The sequence below is a fragment of the Arachis ipaensis genome, chromosome B08, assembly GCF_000816755.2.
Source record: "Arachis ipaensis cultivar K30076 chromosome B08, Araip1.1, whole genome shotgun sequence".
NCBI lineage: Eukaryota > Viridiplantae > Streptophyta > Magnoliopsida > Fabales > Fabaceae > Arachis > Arachis ipaensis.
In genome coordinates this window covers 12,790,078-12,802,347 of record NC_029792.2, presented here as the reverse complement: position 1 = coordinate 12,802,347, position 12,270 = coordinate 12,790,078, and the positions used below count along the sequence as shown (strand labels likewise).

Here is a 12,270-nt window from a genome sequence, read left to right as displayed (position 1 = left end):
ATAATGATTTTACATTATATTTAATTAAATTGGTCTAATTACGATTCAACTCCGGTTGAATCATTGAACCAGTCACTTCAGGGTGATTGGTTCGGTTCTTGCAACTTTGTATTGATCTATTGCTGTTATTCATAAAAAACGAATAAAGGGAACTTTCCCTAGAAGATATTCTTAAAACCAACTACTTTTCTTCATACACTATTGTGTCTAATTAATGGTCATAAATGTCTATCTATCAAAATCGCCAAACAGAGTTGTTGTATCTATCCATATAAAGAAAGTCAACCATAGGAAATGGACTATTTTAGATTTTTGTATGGTTGATCCCTTGATAATCATAATAGCTCTTTACAATATACCCTAATTCTATAGATATGCCTCTTGTTAGTTTGGTAACCTCCAGATACTTGGTGTTAAGATGGAGTGGATTTTATTATTCATTTGTTAAAGATTAAATAGGCGAAGCTTAAAGGTATGTATATTCTATGTCCCATGAACATCTTCCTTTCTTTTGTGTTGTGTTATTTACTTATTTTCTTTATTTAGATAATATTGGTTATTTAATTTGGTGTATACTCGATTTATTACTTATTTAGATAATTGTGCTTTCTCTACTAAAGCATTTGAATCATTTCGTGGGTACAGATTGTCACTTATTTTGAAAAATTTGTGGAGTATTCTAGGGTAGGATGCTTGATTGCAGAAAGAGAAAAGAAGTTGAGGATCTTATTGCATCAAGAAATGAGATTCCTAAAGCTCCTTTAAATGAAGGAGTCTATAAAGTATGTGGGATTGATGGGGAAGATGATGGTTCTTACTATGTGATACTTGTGATGCCGAGTATCATACATATTGTCTGAATCCTCCACTTGCAAGGATCCCTGAAGGAAACTGGTACTTCCCTTCTTGTGTCGATTGTAAGCATACCACTGAAGATGTTGCAAATCATGCACAGATTATTGGCAATCGTTGAAGTAAGTAATTCCAGGAGAAGTTCATTCTCTTTGATTGGATGCGCTGACTCATTTATCTGCTACAATGGAAGAAAAGGAATACTGGGAGTACAGTGTGGGCGAGGTTTGTTAATCTTTATATTTTCTGTTCCTTTTATTTCATGCTGCTACTTTTCTTTTATTTTCATTTTTTTTCCGTGAATTGTATTACTTGATATTTGATATGTCATATTTTGCGTTGAACAGGAATCTTTTCATAGTTATTGAATACTAGTGGTATATCGTATATGCTGATTTGATTCTTTTTGCATTGATGATATACTGTCTTAATTCTTGTAGTTGGAAATTTACATTTCTTGCTTGATTTCCTTGATAGAGCTCTTTCTCTTGTATCAGAAAATGATTTTCACCTTTTAAAGTTAAATTCTAATTTTGACATATTATGTTTTATGCTTGTTAAAGTTGACTACTGTTATTTATTGGTTTAAATTGCTATTCTTTGCAAGCTGTTTTGTGATGGCATATTTCTTTGATTGTCCAATTGATATACATCTTGTATTTGTCCATTCATTTAAAGCAATGAGACATGAATCAATACGAGAATTATTCTCTGCTTCTCATGCATAAATTTAAATTTTTCTAGCAGTGCTATATATTGAAGTCCTAATTTAAAAAAAATAATTTACATAGAAAGTTAAACAATGAATATGGTGTTATTGAATACACCCTTACAGTTGTTAAAGGTTTTAAAATAAATGTAAGTGTATTCATTATCTATTCATTTGAAAATGTTGAATTGAATAGTTCATCACTTACAATATATTCAATAGCATTCAAGTTATCGCTATTTTGTAGGTTGTAGAACCTTTAGTTTGTAAAGGAGAGTTTTGTGATAAGATTTCTTTTTTACTAATAATTTTGTTCATTAATTGGACTTGGGATAGAAAAATTTTAAACATGTAATAATGGAAATACTGAGCATGTGTTGTGGATTAATATTTTAGTGATGGCTCCTTTATTTTAGTCGTAAAATTATATATCTAATACATATCTTGTTATATTTAACACTTTAAACTTCCCGAACTTGTTTTATAGATTCAATTGCAAAAGAAAGCAGATCATGTAATTGAGTCCTAGATTCTACGATGCCACATTAGGCTTTGATTGTGGGCAGGGGTTTATTTGCCGATATTATCAATGACGTGTAAGCATTCATTAAGGCGGCTACTTACAACCTAAATAATTGCATTAAATTGTTAAATCGTCTCTTGGAAGCTAAGATACAAATAATATAAACCTTGCATCCAAAATATTTTTTCAAAATGAGTAAGTCTTATATGTGTACTACATTGCATCAAGTTGGCCTTCCATGGGACAACTTAAATTATGAAATTGAACTCAAAACAACATCATTCTATAATTGTACACCAAGTGTGATACTAATGGTAACAGATTAACAAAGCAACGATTTTTCTAAAGAACTGAGTTTGTGATAAGATATGTTGATTGTAAAATCTCTCAAGATTTGTTTACATATGTCGGCAAAATCTACAGAAAGCATAAATGTGCATATAAAATGGTTAATTGTGTATAAAAATTTACTTGTGAGTTGTCCATTTGCCAGATTTATATACAACTTAGGGATCAATAGTTTATCTGCAATGAAGTGTAACTTAATAAAAAAGTAGACACTTGTACATTACACAACTAGGTGCTAATGTGATACATAAATCATAATAGTCTTCTTATAATATAAGACAATCACTATAATATCAAAAATTGAATTGTGCATAACTTTCTTTTGGGTGAATTTCATTCAATAATTCGACAATCACCTTTTAATGGTTTCATCATGTAATATTATATCTCATTATTTTTTCTATATAAAATGGTTAACCACTCACAAATTGGTGCAGTTTAACTTGAATACTACATTGAAAATATCAACGATGAATATAATAATATTAACTCTATTTTTGAAGCTTATACACACTGCCATATTATTCCCTATATTATTGAGATATAATATAATCTAAATTTATTCAGAAAAATTATATTGGAAAGGAATGCATATACAACTAATCTTTGATATTGTTTGCCCATCTAGATATTTATCATTATTACAGGTAAAATTTCAATCTCCATTTATAATTGTAAGAAGGAGCGTAGATTAAAATACAGCATAATACAAGTTAATAAAGCATTGCTTGGTAAAAATGACTTGATAGTTAAAGTCTTTAGTTATGCAAAGTTACATTTGTGAATCTAACACATAATCATAAATAAAGATCATAAACCACCTTATATCATAAACTACCTTATAAAAAAATAACATTAACTGAAGTTTTAAAACATGCATCTGATTAGGAAAATTACTCATAAAATAACTAGCAGGTGATACTAAGATTTGTGTTTTGGAATTAACTGAATAACTAACAAATGATCATACAACACATAATTAACAAATAATGTAACATCTGTGTTGAAAATATACCCTTGTATGACTAAAGTTAACATCTTTAATTGGTTGGGTACCTGAGAATTACCTATTAGAGGATCATAAACTAAACAATTAGCTTATCCTAGTATAATTATAAAAGCATATGAATCTGGTATAAGATCATTCAAGTAAGAAGACTAATAGACTTTTTGGTATAAAAGGTAATTCTAATTATGTTACATGTGAACCAATTCATAAGTTCTGACATCCTACAATATTGAATATCATTTGATGTTTCGGAAGACTTCTTGGTAAACCACATTGCTTGTCTCTAAGGTAATCTAATCACCATGACATAACAAGATCTTGAGACCCTTTCTATTAGTAACTCTAGAAACGACAACATACAACTGTCCATGTGTAAAAACAGGCTTTTTCAATATCAATCCAACCTTTGACAGAGATTGGCCTTGGCTTTTGTTAATTGTCATCGCATAGGACACTATTATAGGAAATTGCCTTCATTGAAACTTGAATGGAATCCTGTGGTCAAATGAGCTTAGTGTCATCCTTGGAATAAAAATCTTCTTACCGCACCTTTTGCCTATGATGCTTTTCGCTTCTATTATGTGCTTGCCAAGGTTTGTCATTACCAAACGTGTATCGTTACATAACCCCATTGAGTGATAAATGTTCCTTAGAAGCATGATTGGTGTTCTAACTTTAAGAGTAAGCTCATGATTTAGCACTCCTGAACATCTAATTGTATTTAAGAACTCTGGAGTGTGAATGCTTGCTAGTATGTCATTGCTTTGCTCAGTTGGACACGTTTTGTCAGAGCTATAGTATGTTTGTGCCTCGAAGGGATTCAAACTCACCATGTATGAGTTAATATCATCAAAAATTTGCAATGTAGGAGCAAGAATAGCACGATCTTCCACTGCAAATTGGGTTACCGTACAACAACATAACTCAGGATAGATTGCATTACATATAGCCTCAATAGGATCGACCCAATCCTTGATCAAAATGTCCGCTGGTATCTTTACTTTCTTGAGGCCATCAATAGATTTGCCACATTTACCATTACCAATATTGAGTATCCATTGAGCACACTCTTCTAGCTCGGTTGATCGTGCATGTTCATCCTGTGCCTGAAGCCGCTTGTTTCTTGTCAATGTGAGTAACTTACAACTATTCCAAAGATATGAGGAATTGATAGTTGCACTAACAATTTCTTGTCTACTACTTTTGGGTATAACGGAAAATATTTGATTAAAGTCACCATCAAATACAATAGTCTTTCCTCCAAACGATTTTTCTTCGGTTTTGGTGTCCTTCAATCTAAAAATGTCTCTCATTGTTCTGTCAAGCGCCTCGATGCAATGTTTATTGACCATGGGAGCTTCATCCAAAATTATAAGCTTAACTTTGATCAATAAATTAGCCAAAGTACTTCCCTGCTTTATGTTGCAAGTAGAGAATTCATCAAGGTCGAGAGGAATCGCAAATCAGGAGTGAGCGGTCCTACCGCCAGGTAGTAGTAAAGAAGCTATGTCACTTGATGCAACAGTCAACACGATCTTGCCATCCGACCTTAACCCAGAAGCTAATGTCTTCCAAACAAAAGAGCGACTACATCTAACATAACATCAAAGAGCGACTACATCTAACATAACATCAAATTCAAAAGAACAAAAGATAATGAGAAAATGCTTCAATGTAAACCATAGTGAATGACTTTGTAGCGTTTCTATTTTAAACTGGATATAATCCTTGCAAGTGCATAGTGACTAATTTGACATAAACATTTTCATGCCATGTATGGTGAATGAGATGCTCCCTTTTAGTTGTCTTATATCTAAACCAAGAGATAAAGATATTAGTTATCTCAGCATCATTTGCCTCTCCATAATTGCTCTTATCATCAATAACTGAAATTATATCCCTATCATCAAATAAAGAAGGGTTGTAAGGTATACCAATGCCAGATATCTGAAGCATTTTGTTCTATTCGAGCTCATCATGACCATGTTTGATCAGTTGGCATATTATGATGTGCCTGGTGAAACCAACATTTTTTTTTGTGATATGAAACTAACACTATCATTGAAATAAGAGCATGATAGATTGACCTAACACCATCAGGTATTAATGCTTCAGAAAAAACTTTCCTTTGTAGATTGAATGTGACAATGGATATTGGTTTCACATTATCCACTCCTCCACATCCTATCCAATAAACCACCCCTTCGTCAATAATTGACTTAGGACCCAATTTTTTCACATTGCTGGTGTAAACACCAGAATAATTCCAGTCATCCTCAAATGAGTTGTATAAACTCCATGAAAGATTCTTATCAGTATAGTGCCTCTTGTATACATGCATCATGCGATACTCGATATGGTTAGCCAAGTATCCAAATGCATAGAGTGAGACAGCATGGCAACAATGCCTCCTTGCCTCATCAAAAACAAAAACCCTCTGACGTGTCAAGAGGATTCCAGATAAGAAAGCTAGAGTTCATGCCACCTTGGAAAAATTTGATGCACACATTACCGTGATCAGACCCGACCAAAGAATAAAAGCCAAAGTTATTGATAGCTATTGGTATATTGAAATCAAGCTATAGACCGCTAATCAACGCACTCTTGTTTTTATTTTTGTTGTGCATGAAGTTCTTCCTGAAAAAAATGGAGCTGATAGCTTGCCGTTCCATTTCTTATTGCAACATCAGACTCTCCCTACCGTTTTGGAATTGGTCCTGACAAAGATCATTCATACTAAGTCATCGTCGAGGTATGGAAGGGGTACTCTCTTGGGTGAAATATCACTCATCTTAGTTTAAAAATAAGAAAGGGTAACTGAGGTGATAAAAGAAATAATTGAGTGATTTTTAAGCATGAGAAACTTGCGTTGTCCTGATCTATACTACTTAAGTGTATTTATATAGAAATTTTAGTTTTTTAAGTTTGTAAATAAATAATAGATTAAAAAAAACACCAACTTGTTTTTTTCTGGTCAATTATATAATTAATATTTCTTTTGATCTATTACTAACAACTAAATTACATGTTTAATTATTTATAAGGTTAATTCATTACAGTTAAGAACATGTATTTTTAAGATTCTCAACAAAATCCTTGTGTATATAAACACCGTATTATTTTTTACTTTTCAATATTATAATTAATAATTTCTTAATTTATTACTAACTCCTAAAGTACATGTTTAATTTATTTATAAGCTTAATCTATAATATTTATATGATGAATTTATTTAAAAGTATAATCTATTTGTGTTTATATCTTAAATAATCCAAAAGACATATAATTCTTCTTAACTATTGATTTATGTAATATATATTTTCATATTCTATCACTTGAACGATATGTATTACAAATGTTAGCTAAATTTGACTTTTGACAGATAAATCAAACTTATTACTTAATGTTATTTATATAATTATTTATTTATATACTCCGAAATATTTATATTAATTATTTTTGTAATAATATCCATTGTACCCTTTATCTACTTCCCCTAAAGATGAATAAAACTGAGTTAATAACATGTTTACACTCGTTATTACTAATAATGTTATTGAAATTGGCATTAGGATTTAAAAAGTGGGTCTTATTCTATCTAAAGCTGAATCAATATAGAGAGTACGCTGCAATTACCTGTTCCATGTTATTGTCAATATAGTTCTTAAAAAGGTACTTATGCTACAAAATAGACTTACAGTTTAAAATCTGTCAAAACAAATAATCAAATTTCCCAAAACTCGTACAACTTCTTTTGGTTAGCATCTAAATATTACTTGTGTGTGGACTGTAAAGAACTTTAGCATAATGAAACATAAAAGCCCAATTGGTGAATTTGCATAGCGTTGCATTGCTCAGTTGTTGTTCTTTCACAAATAAAGTATGCTCCTAACCTTGTTTAGACTTCAATGATTGACCCATTTTTCTCCAATTGTCACAAATATTATATTTATTTGCAAGTCCAATGAGGTTGATATTTTACTTTTTCGTTTTTTCTTTTGGTTCTGATTCACTGCAGCTTCATCGGTAGACAGCATAAAGATAGAAAGTAAATATATGCACATCAACACTTTACATACGACTTTTGTGGTTAGTCAACTACTGTATAGTGTCCCTCTTGCATCTTAATACTACTCTAATAATGTATAATGTGATACGTATTTTCTTAATATTGATATGAAATTGATATTTTATAATATTAAGGTTAATTGTATCTACCCAATAAGTTTATTTTTTCGATATTTTAAAACTCCTTTTTCTATTTGTTATTGTATGATCAGTTTCATTTCTGCCGTTGTCAATCTTAAGACATTTTGATGACAACCTAAGCTTTCTTTATTATATCGATGACAACCTTAATATACATCTAGGATTTTGTCAACTGAATTCGACCATATCTCTCTTTTACATTGTAAAATTTTAAAATGATTTTTGTCTTAGTTTACACTTCATTCATTTTACGGTTTCTATATGGTTTCTTGTGATGAAGACATAAGCCTGCTATTGTCGTGTCGATGAACCATGAATGTTAATCACATTTATCTATATTTTGACCTAAACTCAGAACGTGTATCACTGACTTTATAAGGACTTAAATTTTCAGATACTTTTAATATACCGATCTTCATTGGTTCACTTATTTCTACATTATATATACAGGAAGAGTGTGATAGTGGATAAATATGCCAACCGACTCAGTCTTTATCTGTCTTTTGAATGTTCAAAGGTCTATACAGCTTTTATTCAATTGGTCACTTCATTGGTTCATTGGTTCATTGGTTTATTAGTTCACTTATTTCTACATTATATATATAGGAAGAGTATGATAGTAGATAAATATGTCAACCGACTCAGTGTTTATTTGTCTTTTGAATGTTCAAAAGTCAATATAGTTTTTATTCAACAGATCACTTCATTCCATCTCCAGCTTAGATCATTTCTTGTAAGGATAGTAGTTTGCAGATAATATTCCTAAAATAGAGATTAGATAAATCCTACTATTACAGTTATACCAACAAACTTTTTCCTGCTACTTCTCTTGCGCACATAAAGTTAAAGCGCTTATTTATGATTTTCTCTGTGCAAAGAACAGATCTCTAAAAGGTACTTAAACCACATGGAAACAATACAAAAGAACTAGAAAATAAGCGAATAATTTAGAATTACCTGAATCTATATAAATAATAAACATAATAACTTGTAATTTGATTAGGCAAAAAAAATATTTAGCTATATATGAATAAATCCTTTAGCTATAAATAAACTTTATCATGAAAGATGACATCTATTAGAAATATAGCAATGTGTGATAACTATAGCAGTATAGATGTCCTAATAATTCTCAATATTTTAGTGATAGAAGATAGATACCACAATTAAGCTTTGTAAACTTATAAATAAATCTTTTTAGCTATATATGAATAAACTCATTAGCTATAAATAAATCATTTATCATGAAAGATGGCATCCATTTAGAAATATAGCAATGGATGGTAACTATTGCAGCATACATGTCCTAATTTTTAACCCTCACTAATACATTAATGTATTTCATAGCCTATTCAATTATATAGTTAATATTTGCTAAATCTATTATTTTTATGATGTGAAATACAAATTATAACTGAATTTGACTTGTTTGTATCTTTTGGATATAATACACGATGAGTTATCATATTTGTATAATATCTATAAAATAATCAATCTATTTTTCAATAATAAAAATATATGTATGATATAATTCGATATTGTACATATACTACGGTCAAAGAAACAGTAGTTTATTGGAGGCTTTAATTTGGGGTGATATTTTTTAGCTAAGGTAGAAAATATAATTTGGGCTACAATATTTGATTTGATAAATTATTGATATAGTTTAAACTAAGGTATAAGCTACAATTCAAACTACTTTAGGTGTCCATGAGCCAGGAAATATTAACCTATTTTCGTGGGCATATTCAAGTTACTTTCCATTAAAATTACTTAAAGCTTATGCAATACTTTTGGTGCATTTCCAGACATAAAATTTCCAAATCCTTACATCATACTAATCCTGAAAACCATTTGAGTTTATAGAGGTTGATTGAGGACATTAGTTAATGTATCATAATCAGGTTCGCAATCTATTCTTAATATATAAAAGTAGATACATAGGTTTATCCATATTACTTCTAAGTTATTTCTCTTCTTCTACTTACGTCATGTCAGCACTATCGCTTACTTGGCAAAATTTTAGAATCCACCACTCAAATCTTGTCAAATCAACTTTTATTTTCAAATAAAAAAAAAACACAAAAAACAAAACCCAACAACTTAACTTTTTTTAAAAAGCTCTGAAAACCAAAGACTTTATTACTTTTCTCATACTTCTACCCTCTTCCTCTTGGCACATCTTCCGTATCAAGATTCTATTTCCTCCATCCACTTTCGGTCCCATGAGCCATTGATTTTTTCTCAAAACAAATTGTCCATCGTGATATCCATCCCCGACGGAACCGCATTGCATAAATTACAGAATAATAACATTTTAATTGTGAACTAATTGCAAGTAGCACAGGTTTATGTATTCCTCCTTTTTAAACGGTTTTGTCTAACAGTCACAACCAAAATTAATGTACTTCTACAATTTACATTTATGTGTTCCTATTTTTCAAATTGTTATTCCACATGTACAGTATTGCTTCCACAATTTACTTGGTATGGATTATCATTCTTTGACCATGTCTTATTCTCTTTGTTGTAGAAGGATTTGCAGTGGTAATGACAGACGGAAAAAGTTAATACCCAAAATTACTAGATTAAAGAAGCGGAGAGCAATCCTTTCAAAGAAAGGAAGACAAGAAGATATGTGCCTTCAACATATGAATATGCAGCTTAGTTTGTTTAACATAAATTTTATTGCACATTTCTTATTTTATTGTAAATTGATTCATAAGGTGATTTTGATACCTATTTTGAAAATGTAGAAATACAATTATTTGAAACACTTAGATCTATCCTATTTAGACAAGTAAGGATGAGGAGAAAGCAATATCTTCGGTCAAAGAGGAGTGCTAATTTAGCTTCCACTTCAGGTTAGTACAAAAAGAGTCTTATAAAAAGATGAAAATCAACCAATCACTATTTAGTAAAATATTTTAAAAAAACTTAAAACAAAAAACTCTTATCTATTATTATTCAATTGAAACATCAAGTACTAATTAAATGCAATAAACATACATTAAAAGTGTCATAAGAATAATAATTATAAAAATTTCAGTTACAAATATTCAAATTCTACAATTTATACATATTAAGACTCTTACTACTCTTTATTTCTTAATCTCTCATACTAATTGTCAAAATTTTCTTAAATTTAATGTAACATTTTTATATGTTTTTCATTCTCATTCATTTATTCTTTTAATTATTTACAAACAAAAAAACCACAAAAAGACAAAGAGTAGTCATTAATGCAAATCGAAAAATGAAAAAAAAAAAAAGAAAAATACAGTTTTGTATAACTCTAATATAAATAACTTATATCTTTTTTAAAAATAAATAAATTTAAAATCTATTTATAATATTTTCTCTAAAATATTTTTAATATAACATTTATTAAAATATACTATATAGTATAAATAATCTACTTCTCCGCGCATTGCGCAGGTCTCATTCTAGTATGATTATAAAGTTAGTAAATTTTTGGCATTGCATATCACTTTGGAACATCAGCATGTCAAAAGTTCAGCCCGTTAACGTTCTAACCTTAATCATCTGGTTGATACTCACAGTTGTTTCATCAACCCCGTCGCTGTGGTTAAAGGTTACTTGCATGCCTCCAAGGCTCCAACTCACAGCTCACCACAGTGTCAACTTCACATGTTTATTCCCGCGGTCAACTCCACAGACTTTTCCAATTAATTAATTTATAGAATTTAAATTTTAACCGCAAAAAAAAATCCTCTTCTACTATTGACTATTTTTTCAAAACTCACCAGGAGTGAAGAAGAGAGAATCGCGATCCGATCAACAAAACCTTAGGTCGGTGTAGCTCTCATTTCAGTCACCCGTCCGCTACCGTCACCGAGTAGGAGCTAAGAGGAGAGAAAGGCGATCCGATCAACAAAACCTTAGGTCGGTGTAGCTCTCATTTCAGTGGTCCACTACCGTCACCGAGTAGGAGCTAAGAGGAGAGAAAGGCGATCCGATCAACAAAACCTTAGGCCGGTATAGCTCTCATTTTCAGATCTGCATTTTATATTTTTATTCTCTGTTCCACAGTTTCTTTGTTAGGTTGCAAGTTACTCCACTTCAAATATACTATAGTTATGTTGTGTAGTTTGCTGAGTTAATTCGTCACTCCCCTCTGTTGAGTTTATTGTGGAGTTTGCTGAGTCTGCTGATTTAGTTATGCTGAGTTTGCTAATTTTGTTTGCTGATTTAGTTTGCTGAGTTTGCTGATTTGGTTATGCTGAGTTTGTTAATTTTGTTTGCTGATTTAGTTATGCTGAGTTTGCTAATTTTGTTTGCTGATTTTGTTAGCTTGCCCTTTCAGGATGCTTTTCTGATAGGATTTGAAAATGCATTACTATGTGTTATTACTTGTTAATTAATATTACTCATACAACATAATAGCCACCAACATAATAACTATTTAAATTAATTATGCAACATTAAGGTACTTAATGACATGATAATAATCTTTTCTCATTTCTAACATCAGTCTCTTGTTGAATTTCCAAATAATTCATGTCTATGAACATAACTTGTATTAAAATTTCCATATTCAATATGCTGATATTACTATCAATTATCCTCTTCAATGATTTGGATCTTAGACCTTTTGTC

General features: G+C 30.5%; 1 pseudogene; it reads right to left on the bottom strand.

Annotated features, from left to right (window-relative positions):
• Positions 3,678-4,793, bottom strand: LOC107610532 (annotated as a pseudogene).